The sequence below is a fragment of the Oncorhynchus nerka genome, linkage group LG24, assembly GCF_034236695.1.
Source record: "Oncorhynchus nerka isolate Pitt River linkage group LG24, Oner_Uvic_2.0, whole genome shotgun sequence".
NCBI lineage: Eukaryota > Metazoa > Chordata > Actinopteri > Salmoniformes > Salmonidae > Oncorhynchus > Oncorhynchus nerka.
Window position 1 is genome coordinate 27,043,203 of NC_088419.1, and position 14,247 is coordinate 27,057,449.

The window sequence follows — 14,247 nt, forward strand, 5'->3', positions numbered from 1 at the left end:
GTTACCCAACATCACTTAAGCGGAAACAGCGACGACTTCCGTGTCAACTTTCAGCACAGTTATCACGAACTCTGTGCTTATCTAGTTATGATGCACATGTATTTTCAGGTTTGAAAAAGTTGCTTCCATTCATGCAGGATGGTGTTTTACTTCACGAGTGCAGGTGAGAAGCTGAGCTTGTCTTTTAGCTGGCTAGCCCGTACATAGTTAGTTAACGTTAGGTAGTTAGCGGTTGAGCTAACTAGAGAATCTTCTTGAATCGTTTTGTTAACGAGCAACGTTTGATGTCTTGTGAGAGCTTTCATGTCAAATAATCTAAATAGTTTGTTTTTGTTTACATTCAGGCCAGCAGATGAAACGTTAGTCTGTGCCTTCTCCCTACAGTTTTCAGCCATTAACGTTAGTTTCGCCCACGACTGGCTCATGTGAACTACAATCCCGACGCTGTTTTAACGTTTAGAAACGTCAATAATCATAGTTTGCAATATGGCATTTGAAACATATGTCCCTTTGATCAGCGAGAAAGACTCCTTCAAATTAAAAAAAAAGACACACTTACTGTAGCAGTTATACACAGATCAATGTCTGGCTGGCCCAATCCCATTTTCCAGCTGCTCCCCAGAGCACATTTGCTCATCACCCCAGGGCTGACATTCTAGAGCAGACCGATAAGGTTTGTGGATACCAGGAGACCCTGAGATGGTTCATACCGCCTCCTCAGGCCCCGGGTCCAAGGCAGACGGATTGTTGCCACCCACCTGCACCAGAACGACGGTGGGGACCCTCTCCTGCCCCATCATGGGGAGGGGCACATCGTGAGGTGAAGCAACAGCCAGTTTTTCCCACGTGGGTCTTCCCTGATTTTTGCAGAGGTACTGAGTAATTTATCCCTCACCGGGTTCCTATTCCTCCAAGCGGGTCACGACATAAGCTCTCCCAGGGCTCTGTGGCCTTGTTGGCTTGGCTGAGCTTATGGCTTGTCTTTGTGACAGATGTGATGGTGTCCACCGTCACCGCCATTGGGACGTTCCTGGGGGACCCATGCGCTCGGGGTGCCAGAGGAGAGGCTGGCCCCAGCAGGTCATCTGACACACCCTTCCTCTGCTTCTTCTCCCGGTCTCCTTCTTTGGGCTCTGGGACGTCTAGCGTCTCTATGCGCAGCGCACGTACCTGGCATCCTAAATGTGGCAGCAGATATGCTCTTGAAGGAGGGCCCACCACCTTGAGACTGGAGCCAACATCCCCAGGTGGTGCAGCACCTGTGGGACAAATTCGGGAGGGCGCAAGTGGACCTGTTTGCCTCCTTGGACAATGCACACTGCCACCTGTGGTACTCCATGCCGGAGCCACCAGGTCCTGCTTGGATGCTCTGGCTCACGATTGGCCAGGGCTGGAGCTTACGCATTCCCCCCTTTTCCCCTGATCCAGGCTGTGCTGGACAGGATCAGGATGGCAGAGCATTGTCTGCTGCTGGTGGCCCCATACTGGCCCAGACAACCCTGGTTCAGCCTTCTCCTGTCCCTGTTGTCTGGGACACCTTGGCAACTTCCTTGAAACCGGACCTGCTGTCTCAGGTCAGGGGAACTCTGTGGCATCCAAGGCCGCACCGCCTCAGTCTGTGGGCTTGGCCACTGGTCCATGTTAGGACTACAGGAGGGTGTAATGAACACCATGCAGAGCGCAAGGGCGCTGGCTACATCTGCTGCATACCAGTTGCTCTGGCGGTTGTTCTGCTCTTAGTGTACTGGTATTGAGGTTGTGCCCGAGTAATGCTGGGTGCAGTAATGTCCTCCAATATCTGTAGTCTCGCTTCGATGAGGGTTTGGCAGCCTCTACCCTGAGAGGGTATTTGGTCGCTATATCTGCCTGCCATGTGGAGTGGATGGAGAAGCCATAGGGGCGCCATCCCTTGGTCTCCGGGTTTATGAAAGGGGTTCGTCCCGTGCGTCCAGCTAGGACCTGCTCAATGGTGAGCTGGGATCTGGATGTGGTATTGGCAGGTTTGACAAAGCCGCCTTTCGAACAGTTGGAGTCAGCCTCCCTGAAACACCTCTCTATGAAGGTGGTTTTCTTGGTAGCGATTACTTCCATGAAGAGGGTGGGTGAGCTCCATGCTCTTTCAGTAAGTGTTGAGTGCTACCGGATGGACCCTGGGGGGAAGAGTATATCTCTCCGCCCCAACCCTCCATTCCTCCCAAAGGTTCTGTCAGACAGACATGTGAACATCTCTTTTTATCCTGTCTGCTTACGACCCCCGCCTCCCCGGCAGTGGCGGGGGGCTGGGCCTCCCTCCGGCATGCTGTGCCTTGTGAGGGCACTGGCTGCCTATGGGGAGCGGACACGGTCAGTGAGAACAACAGACCAGCTCTTTGTCTCACTGGATCATGGACACAATTACGACAGCATACTGCCTGGCTGGCAGGCCAGTTCTGGGATCTGTGGTGGCACATTCAACATGAGATGTGGCTGCGTCCTGGGCTCTACTGAGAGGAGTGCCCCTTGCTGATATCTGTGCTGCGGCCAGCTGGGCTTCCTCTTGCACCTTTGCAAGATATTGGGTAAATGTGGAACCTCCCTCACTGATAACTTGGAGACAAGTGTCCACGATAGTAGGATTGCCAGGTCAGTTTAGTAGTGAGCTTGTGCTAGATGTGGCTAGTTAGCGTTAGCTAGCTAGCTAACCTAGCCAATGAGGTGTGTGTGAAAGAAATAGTCAAATTATGCAAGTTACTACCCTTAATAACTTTCCCAAATAATAATGTTTGAAAGAGTGTGAGTGTGTATGCTAGATTAATAGAAATGGTAGATACTACTGTACCCTGATAATTTGGTCAGATAACCGTGTGTCTGTGTAGAGTAGGTGACATGTCCATGATAGCTATCTAATAACTATAGTTATGCTAGGTAATGTTTTGGCTTATCATGTTCATGTCTATGTAGAAGAAGACTGTAGGAGGAAGTGGAGAGGACTCAGGGACAGGTATCAGAGAGAGAGAAGGGCAGAGAAAGAGAAGAAGAAGTCTGGGTCAGCAGCTTCAGGCCAGCAGCCTTGGCGCTTCTGCCACATTCTTTTCTGGATCCATTTATTGTGCCTCGGGCAACGAGTGGCAATTTTACAGCCAGACCCTCTACTACGTCATCCACAAGTGTTGTCGCCACCGGTGCATCAAGACCCTCAATGTCATCTACAAGGGCGACCATCACCTCCACCGGTGGAGTGAGACCCTCTACAACATCATCCATGAGTATGACCACTACCGGTGCAGCCATGGAAGATGATGAAATGGAGGAAGCACCTCTGGATCTAGGACCACCTGAGATTATTATGAACCTCACGGAAGTGACCACTGAGGACCTCGTTGAACAGGATGTGGCCGTGGAGAGAAACAGAGAAACGAAGAGGAACAACGTCACACCAGGCGTCATCGGAGGTACCAGCCCCCAGATCCACTCAACTCATTTCAGCAGAGGCTCCTCCAAGCCGTCGAGCGGGATGCAGCCCAACCTGATGATCACAGGAAGGAGACCCTCTTTGCCATGAGCCTGGTGCAAACACTGAAGAGGCTGCCTCAGCAAAGAAAAGCAGCAGTCAAGGTTAAAATGTATCAGCTGCTTTTCAAAGCCTAGTTCAATGGTATGTTTTTTTCTCTCCACGTCACAGGTAGTGTCATAAGTGTGCGACAGTGAAGTAAAGTAGGTCATTTTTACAGTATAGTCATGTAGGTTAATTGGTATTTCAGATCAAAGTATTAATATGAGGCAAATGTATAGCTGTTGTTTCTGGGTTAGAAAATATCCTAAAACAGTTTGCTGTCGAAATATCTGCCTGTCATATTCATCTTTTGATCTGAAATACAAATTCCATGAGTAAACAGCAAGTATTACCAACTTTACCACACTGTTCCTATATTTATGCCACTAAGGACACTATACAAGCAGTATTTAGTTAACATAAATCTCACCTTTTATGGTGTCATATTATGTTAAGCTTTGTATGTGTTGTTTTTCTCTTCCCTTCCAGAGATGGAGTCAATTTAACAGACAAGCTCACAGGAAGGACAGGAAGAGGAGAGGAGTTGCCGGGGCCGACCAGCTCACAGGAAGGACCGGAAGAGGAGTTGCCGGGGCCGACCAGCTCACAGGAAGGACAGGAAGAGGAGAGGAGTTGCCAGGGCCGACCAGCTCACAGGAAGAGGAGAGGAGTTGTCTGGTTGTTGTTTTGACCTCCCTCATTGTACCTTTCTTTTCACACAGGTCAGTTCTGTTTAAATTCAGTCAATTCATAGTCATTTGTTTATAAAGTCTTAGGATAGCATTCATTATTAGTGTTACATAGATTTCTGAATTGAAACTCATACAGAGTTTTCACAGATGCTCTTGGTCTCTTACAAGACTAAAGGTCAATATATTTCTTTCATTTAAAACCACTTGAAAACCAGGGTGTTGAAACTTTTTGTGAAGTTATGTTCCTTCGACTGGTCCGTGACGTCCAGGGGCCATTTGTTTGTTTAGCTGTGTTATGGCTACATATTATTCCCTTTTTCTCAGAGACAGAGACACACACACCTCTTCGTACTTCAGATCTCCAGTGCCCTGCCCCCTCTCTCTTTATGGCCATGTCTGAAGTTCCCCTACTACGTCTAGGATTTATGAGTAGTCCCTGTATCGGTCTGCAGTTGTGCCAAAAATACATGCTCTTGCTGTTCTCTTACAGATTACAGGCTATACATTCATTTAAAAACATCTTCTTTTTTTACACGCACACACACCTCTTTCAATAGTTTTATTTTTAAAACATTTTTACAATACACATACCTGTCATGTTCTTTCCTGTACTTGAATACTTATTAAATTGTTTTTTCTTAGTCAGTTGTTTCAGTTGTTTATTAATATCTAATTTAGATTTAATCTGCTTATTTCTTCCCTACACCTTTGCAGATCTAAGACAAGATGAAAGTAAAAACACGTTCTCTTCCTAATTAGTTTTTTTTCCACCTGTATTTTGTCAGACCAGTGAACATGGTGGTAAACTGTACTATTTGTATGGACCCTAGGTTACCTTTTCCCTTTGTTATCATACTAACTGTATGTCGTATAACCTTAATTAGTGCTCCCGCTCACCTGGTACACCATGCCAGGTGTGTATAATACTGACTTTAATGGGTGAGGAAAGGGGTTAAGGTGTGGTCTTTACTCCCAAATTTCACTTAAATATAGCTTCCAAATGAAGAGAGACAATGATACATAAAGTAATCTGGGGGAAAAATGCAATTTTATGGACAACGGTGGATGGTTCTTAAAAAAACCTTTGTGTTATGGGGCTCTTAAAAGAGCCGTTTCACTCCACGGCATACTGCCATGGGACTTCACCTGCTGGCGATGAGAAGTAGGTGGTCAGCTTCTCCCTCACCTGGAGTACCTGTCTGGGGGCGTTGTTGGCCCCTGCCCTGGTGACATCAGGAAGGTGACCATTTGGCGTGCCCATCGCCATCCGGAGCAGCTCCTGGAATGACCTCCGCAGGTAGTTGTGGAGAACACATGTGGCCTTCACGCAGGCATTGATATTTGAGGGGCTGAGACCAAGCATTCTCCGGTACATTCTCCACTAGGCTGCCAGAATCCCAAAGGTGCATTCAACAACTAACCTTGCCCTGGACAGTCGTTTGTTAAAGATCCTTACAAGCTTTGGCAATGGCAACAGGCGTCCAGCGTAGGGCCTCATGAGGTTGGGTCTCAAAGGGAAGGCCTCATCGCCGACGAAGACGTGGGGAACAGGTCCCAGGTCTTCAGCCCCAGGGAGTGATGCAGGTGGTGGAATATCCAGGGTGCCATCCTGAAGTGCCTGGCCAGAGGCAGAGTCTCGGAGGGTCCCGCCATCACTTCCCTTGCCGTAAGCACCAACATCGACCACACGGAAACAGTAGATGGCATCTACTACAGCCAAGAGTACAACTGAATATGTACCCTGGTAGTTGTAGAATTAAGAACCTGAGCACGATGGAGCCAGGATTACTACATGTTTCCCTTCAATGGAGCCAAGACAGTTGGGGAAATTCCACCTCTCCAGGAACTCTGCAGCGATGGCCCTCCAGTCTTCCTCCTCGGGGACAGGCATGTATTCACCAACCAGACAGTCCCAAATGGCTTGTGCCACAGAGGGGACAATGCCTGCCACCGTGGACTGTCCAACTCAGAAGCTGAATCTTATGGTCCTGTAGGAGTCCCCTGTCGCCAAGAATCTAAAATATAATTCAAAATAATGATCAATATTGTGTATAACTTGAATTCCACCCACATATTATATCTACTCATATAGCTACCTCATTACTGTTTATTATGCTTTACTAATCATATTGTGATACTCATCAACCATCATTAACAATGCCTTGAAACAGTACAATTCAGTCTATGACTATATCAATAAACTGTAGTCCAGGCCAACTCTACTCTTAGAAAAAATGGTACTATCTACTTAAAAGGGTTCTATGGCTGTCCCCATAGGAGATTCCTTTTAGGTTCCAGGTAATACCCCTTTTGATTCCAAGTAGAACCTTATTGGGTTCCATGTATTACATATTATACTTGGAACCAAAAATGGTTATTCTATGGGGAAAGAAGGACACTTTTGGAACCTTTTTCTCTTAAGAGTGTATGTGAGTCCAATAAGAATGTAATGAATGACTGTAACTGTCTTGAACAACAGTGGGTCCTGGAGAAGACTAGCCTACCTTCATCAGGGCAGAAGGCACCTTTCTTTTCATTTGGTAACATTGCATAATTAAAAAAGGGTTATATGATCGAACTGGCTTCGGTCCCGACGAAAGTAACTTCGGAATTCCTGTCCAAACAGTCGAAGCCTCTCCAACGCAATGCTGGAAGGAAAATGCAGCGTTCCATTGGAAATGAATGTACTTCTGGTGTGTCGAAACGCAAATACAGTCGGTGTGTTCGAAGCGTGAGCGTTGGGGCTCTTAACAACACTCCCCTATACAGAAGACTCTTTCGTCCAATGACTTGTGTGTAATGGTCATGAGCAAGGGCTCTTGTTAGATTAGCTAGCTAGGCATTAATGATGAATAATCATCATGTGGACAATGGCAGATTTTTGTCCTATTCTGAGAATGGACTGCTCTGTTACCCACACCCTACTTTTTAGCTAGTAGTGTCGGAGACACATTAACCTATTATTTGTTTAATTTGCCCCAAAGCCTTGTTGATATAGCAAATTTGAGCTATTAACCCTTGCTTGTTGTTTTATTTTAGTTGTTACTCCTCCCTACACTACATGGGGAAAGACAAATATGAACGTAAGTAGCTGATCATTTGAAGTGTTTTTATAGTAACAAACCAAGATTGTGAGGTAGCAAAGTGACTACCTAGCCAGCAGATCCAACACATTTTGCTCACAGCTGCACTAGGGTCGGACAGGCTTCCTGTGTAGAATAAGACACAGAGGAGCCGGCGCGAGACATGGCTGGGAAAACGTACCTCCATCCAGGGATGAGAAATGTGTTGGCCCATTATCTCAACTGTTACACCAGGAAGATTGAATGACTGCTAGTTTAAGTAAACTGCCGTTTTCGACCTTGCAGTAGCCATAGAACCCGTTATGGAATGGCACGTTGCGTTGAACAATTAAGGAGCTGATTGGCTGGCACTGCAATTCCAAAATGGTTCAGTGACTTCTGCTACCTAGCACGTGGATGAAAAGGGCAGTTTCATGGAAAACTAGCAGTGGCTTAATCTCAGTGAAACAGTTAGGATACTGGGATAATTCGGAGTACAACACATTTCTCATTCCTGGATTGAGGTACTTTTTCCGAGCCAAATTTCACGCTGGCTCTGCGGTGTTTTAAGGCTTCCACATGGTTTGGGTTGGCAAACGTAACAAGTGTGATTGCGTACTCCCTTAAAAGACCTTAGCCAAAACAGTACTATTTTCAAGCGATCTTCAGATGCCGTAGCCAGTATACACTTCCGCAAAATAGTGAGAATTATTGTAAATTAAGAAATCTGCAGTATTTGTCAAGCGATAAAATGTGCATGAAAACAAATATCGTTCAATGACAAACACTTAATTGAAGAATCCCTGATGTTGACCAGTGACGGAGGAAGGGGTGTAGACTTCGGCTCCGAACTTTGTCTTGCCTCAAGAAAAAATGTGTGAACGAACAGCCCAAAAAAACCTTCCGACCTGTTTCGGAAGGGAAGCATGCGGACTACTTTACTTTACACAGGAGGCATGTCCGACCCTAGTTCAGCTGTAATCAAGCGGGTCGGATCTGACTACCCAGCTTACTTTCTGCTGCTTTCTCACTATTAGATGAAGATCTCATCAAATATGGATGGCCTGAAGACATTTGGTGAGAAACTCATATCTATTTATTCTTGTAACTCAAACCATGAAATACATTATTAGGATTTGACCATTTGATGAGTCTGACCGTTGGTTCTATGTATACATTACTCTATGTAGTGTTGAAGAATATCCACCAGGTGGCCCTAGAGCTAGGCTAATAGTACAGTAGCCCTATATCAGCTAATGGTGCTGTGGTAATATGCATGTCATTGATTATTTTAGTATGGAGGTGTTATTGCTGTTATAATAGTAACTGTATTATTTCCACAGGTTTCATGTGGATAAACTCTCTTCTGCCCATGTGTACCTTAGAATGCCTAAGGGACTGACAATTGAGGATATTCCCAAGGAAGTCTTGATTGACTGTGTACAGCTTGTGAAAAACAACAGCATCCAAGGTAATACATTGAGTGGCCCGGTGAGTTTGATTAGAATAATATAATAGTCATGTACAAACTTCCTCCAGGAAACTTTGATATCCTTTTAACTCAGGATGTAAAATGAACAACTTCAATGTTGTCACCATGGGCCAACCTAAAGAAAAACGGGACATGGATGTAGGCCAAATAGGTTTCCATCGGCACGAGGAGGTCATTGATTACTCTCTTCTGGCAAAATGTATCTGTGTAACTTTCGGATCTATTTGGCTACTTTTATAGGTCTCAGCTTTCATTGTCAATATATTTTTAGTTTCTATTGGTGTTCTATTTGAGTAATATCTATGAAATGATCATTTAGACTATGTCTACTGTTTTGTAGATGAAGATTGTGGCAGTAGAGAGGAAGATGAATGAGATTGTGGCAGTAGAGAGGAAGATGAATGAGATTGTGAACAGGTTGGAGAAAACAAAGGACGAGCGATACCCTGATCTGGCAGCAGAGAAAGAGTCTCGAGATACGGAAGAGAGAAATGAGAAGAAGGCCCAGATGCAAGATCTGAAAAAGAAAGATAAAGATGGCATAAAAAAGAAAAGAGAGCTGGATGAGCTCAAGTAAGTTCTCTTATCTCTGTCCAACCCTAGCTACATCACCTCTCTTCATCCGCCATCCCAAAACACTGAATAGTCACTTATGTGAATGATAAACTCTCACAGTAATTGTCCATAAATAGCAGTTATTCTTCGCTGATGACGAGTGACAATATGACAACAACTGAGGTGAGCTGATTAACAATCTAAACGGATGTGTAGTCTGCTTCTTTCAGAAATAGACTGGCATATTAATTGGTTATATGACTGTGTTGTAATATGACCATTATGTCTGAAATGTATAATTGTATTTTTTTCAGGATGGAAATGATTCGGATGACTTCATGTAAAAGGACAATATCGGACATACTCCACCACCTGCAAGTAAACATTGTTGGGTTGGGCCCTCACTGTTATACCGGACAGTGCTTTGACATTGTATATAGATCGATACTGTATTTTTGGAACAGTACGTGTGCCAATTTTGCTAAAATTTCAGGACTCTCTGAACAGCCTGGTTTCCCGACGCTTCTTGAATTTCAAAGGATGACATTCCAACAGCATTGATCTCTTGCACTGAATATCCTCTGCTTGACCGACAAGAGGGTAATAACAACCCCCGATTCCTCAGAAAACTGCTGCCAACGATTTAGTCTTGGGACGGCTATACCTTACAGGCTCTATGATCCAGTTCGGTATTGTTGCATGTTGACCTAATGATATGAATTAATATATGATTTCCTGACCAGTATGTCTATGGGTGAAATTAAATGAGTATGTGCATTTTTTATAATCATTTACCTGGCCAATGCTGCAGACGTTGTCCTGGCCAGAGACTGGAACATGTGAATTGTGTCCTCGTGAATCCATGCATAAGGTTTGTCTTGGATGTTTCTTTGAAATCATTGAAAGATTGCTGACATTGTGAATAAAAATCACCTTGTTTATCAGCTCAAAGTTACATTTTAAACAAAAACTGAACTGCCCATAAGGTATGTTAATTGCCCAGTTCATTATTGAGACAATATGTTGACATAGCTTTGCTAATGAAGTGGGATGTGTAATGAATGGTTTGTGCTTGTTGAAAGTTGAGAGAATGGGTACCACCAGCTTTCTCCTTCCTGGGTGATCAGAGCTGGGATTGAATTGACACATGCTGGTTTTTCAGTATAAAGCGTGACATCTCTATTTCTCAATGCTGTGTGTGGATGCAGCTGTGGTTGACCTCTGGTCCATATCACACAGACTGAAACGCATGGAGCAGGTTGAGGGACGAGGGGTGTGTCCCAATTAATTATTCTGGAGGACTTGCATTTAATTTGACATCTGCGTAAACAATTTCACTCCAAACAACCTCTAAAAGCAGAATAAAAGGCCTTTGTTTCAATCTGCATGTGATTTGCTTGCCACTACATGAATAAGACTGGGTTATTCTCAGTGACAGGATGTCATATGTAACTATAGGCCCCGGTCTGTGTTTATCAACCAACTGTTGACTATGCTTATGTCACATGCCAGTATTATTTCAAGGACTGGAACATAGTGTACAAATGTCCTGTTTTCCATGAAGGTTGTTTCATGGATGAGGCATTTAGATATGTTTCAAGTTATGAACTGTTGAATAAAGGCATGCTGTTGAAGTTATAGCTGACCTGACAGTTGGTTGTGTGTTTAAACAAGGATCTTATCACAACAAGCATACGTGGGGCAGCTCATGTTTTAGTTCTGATTAAAAGTAGCCTACATTGTACCGTTCCTGGAGAAACTGACCTACTGTAACGTGTTAGAAGACCCTAGGTAACAGTTACAGTACATTACCACATGGGATCCTGTATGATTGATGAGTGATTATGTTTTGGTTGGTTAATAATGATGTGTGGCGCTGACATCGGTAACCCTTTCTCAAGAGATTTACTGCTTGGGTAGCATCAACTTGAGCTGTATGACTGTAAAAAGAAGCCAACGCCGTATACTTTTTAAGTATTGTGGCAGTTCAGTTGCTCCTTTGCAAGGGAGTCATTGAGAGTTCAGCCAGAATTCCATATTCTGGTCTCATTTTATTAGTTCTGTTCTATGAGTCAATCCCAGAAGAGGTCCCAGTTATTTCTGTAATGAGATTTACATAGATGTACAGCTTTGAAAGAAGAAAAATCATGTTACACCCATTGTAACAACATGAAACCTAAAATGTACTTACATTTACCTTTACATTATTTCACATTTTGGGATTCCATTTTCTTTAGGACCACTAGATGGCAGATTGTTGCGTGTTTCAGATGCATGTCTATAATGGACCAATAGCTGTACTAAATATCCCAGTTATAATCTATCCTCTTTGGTCACGGACATGTTAAGGGGCAGTTAGATGTTTTTTTTAAATGCCCCCCATCCCAAATATATATTTTAAAACAAAGACCACCCCTACTGTAATAAATGTGCACACCCTCCCCCCCTCCTTGAATTAACTCAAAATAAGGTTTACAACCACATATAACTGTAGCGACCTTGTGTTTATAAACGCGGATATAAACTTTGCCACTTAAGCATGCAGAAGGCTCATTCTCCCTGCCTGTTTCATTTACACGACTATCAGAGCCGGCTGCAGACAATGATCAGCCTATGCAAAGAATCTTCCACCAACAAGTTTGTGCCAATGCACCACACAACCAATAAGTAAAGCATACAGACTTAGGGTGCTTCAATATCATGGTTTACGTTTTCAACACCACAATCAAATAGACTATGTCAATGTCGACAAACAGATGTTGGTGAAAGTCTAGATTTGAAATAAAATGTCACTAATTACTGTTTCAAACCATGTGAGATATTTTACCTAATGGTGTCACTCTAAGAATGCGGGGAGTAATTATGACATTGCCTGTACAGGGCCCAGAACAACCACTCAGAGTTTACAGGTTAAATTACAAATATTTACCCTATATTGAAGCGTTAGGCTCTAGGCGCATGAGGAATAGCCTCACGGATTGGAGACAGGCCAGAGCCTGTTAAGCTTTCCTGAAGAACTGGGTCTGCTGGGAGCATATGTGGCCACAATATTAGAGGACGACTTGGGAGAGTGATGATCTGATAAACTGGAGAGGTGACCCAAAGCTGATCAGAATGGAACAAAACGACTTGGGAGAGTGATGATCTGATAAACTGGAGAGTAGGCCCACAGCTGATCAGAATGGAACAAAACGACTTGGGAGAGTGATGATCTGATAAACTGGAGAGTAGGCCCACAGCTGATCAGAATGGAACAAAACGACTTGGGAGAGTGATGATCTGATAAACTGGAGAGGTGACCCAAAGCTGATCAGAATGGAACAAAACGACTTGGGAGAGTGATGATCTGATAAACTGGAGAGTAGGCCCACAGCTGATCAGAATGGAACAAAACGACTTGGGAGAGTGATGATCTGATAAACTGGAGAGTAGGCCCACAGCTGATCAGAATGGAACAAAACGACTTGGGAGAGTGATGATCTGATAAACTGGAGAGTAGGCCCACAGCTGATCAGAATGGAACAAAACGACTTGGGAGAGTGATGATCTGATAAACTGGAGAGGTGACCCAAAGCTGATCAGAATGGAACAAAACGACTTGGGAGAGTGATGATCTGATAAACTGGAGAGGTGACCCAAAGCTGATCAGAATGGAACAAAACGACTTGGGAGAGTGATGATCTGATAAACTGGAGAGGTGACCCAAAGCTGATCAGAATGGAACAAAACGACTTGGGAGAGTGATGATCTGATAAACTGGAGAGTAGGCCCACAGCTGATCAGAATGGAACAAAACGACTTGGGAGAGTGATGATCTGATAAACTGGAGAGTAGGCCCACAGCTGATCAGAATGGAACAGGGCTTTTGCGCCATTATTCAAATAACATTTTCACCGCAGCCTAGAATTTTGTACTCACAACAATACAATTATTCATTGCATTGTGGTGTTGTAGGCTAGTCTTGGTATAATAATTGTATTGTTGTAACGGCTTTCATCGGAAGAAGAGGAATCGTCAGAGGGATACGTGTTCATCTTTATTATAAGGAACTGAATACAAAAGGAAAACCCGAAACAATCCTGCAAGGTGAAACAAACACTAAACAGAAATACAACTACCCACAACTAAAAGTGGAAAAACAGGCTACCTAAGTATGATTCCCAATCAGAGACAACGATAGACAGCTGTCCCCGATTGCCAACCATACCCGGCCGAAACATAGAAATACAAAAACCTAGACATACAAACATAGAATGTCCACCCAAATCACACCCTGACCAAACAAAAATAGAAACATACAAAGCAATCTACGGTCAGGGCGTGACAATTGTCCTTAAACAAGATCAATAGGGGAGTTTTTTTGAGTGGGGTGTCTCATGTCTTCACTGTTCTTTCTTACACACTGAAGCACTTGGCCTTTCTGCTGCCTATCAGCTATTCCTATTTGTTGTTGGTATATATATAGAAAATTGATGCAACTTTGAATGATTTCTTGTGAGGTATGATTGCTAGTTAGCCTATTGAGGAACTCGACAAACAATCCACCTACCACTATTGTCACTATGAATGGTGGATAGAGGGCAGGATAGACGGACTGGTATACTGACCTTTGTTATAGTAATAGTTAGCACGCGGAAATGCGTAGATTGGGAGGCAGAGCTGGTGAGTCCAGGGCATATGGTGGATCAGCTCAGACCCCAGGAGCAGGAATACATAGTGTCCCTGGGACAGGACACTGGGGGATGAAGTCTGGGTAGTCGCTCCCGATGAGGTTTGCTGTCCCCAGTCACATCGGGGGTTGAGTCCAGCGGCAGCAGGACCAGGACTGGAGCTGGGTCAGGTGGTGCATGCTGGGCAGGGTCATCCTGGACACCCCGAATGTGACCCAGAGCTGTTACTGGGTCAGTTGAGGCT

General features: G+C 44.3%; 2 long non-coding RNA genes across 3 annotated transcripts; both read left to right on the plus strand.

The window, feature by feature from the left end:
- The first annotated feature begins 13 nt into the window (after nt 1–13).
- Nucleotides 14–8,757, plus strand: LOC115107757 (uncharacterized). 2 transcript variants are annotated; one of them, XR_010460866.1, is made up of 5 exons: nt 14–163; nt 2,941–3,634; nt 4,022–7,307; nt 8,324–8,363; nt 8,672–8,757. It is a non-coding gene; the product is annotated as an uncharacterized LOC115107757 (long non-coding RNA). The 2 variants fall into 2 exon arrangements; XR_010460865.1 differs by lacking the exon at nt 14–163 and having other exon boundaries at nt 170–3,634.
- An 8-nt stretch (nt 8,758–8,765) lies between these two features.
- Nucleotides 8,766–10,971, plus strand: LOC135564293 (uncharacterized). The gene is made up of 2 exons (XR_010460867.1): nt 8,766–9,351; nt 9,648–10,971. It is a non-coding gene; the product is annotated as an uncharacterized LOC135564293 (long non-coding RNA).
- Nucleotides 10,972–14,247: the final 3,276 nt, after the last annotated feature.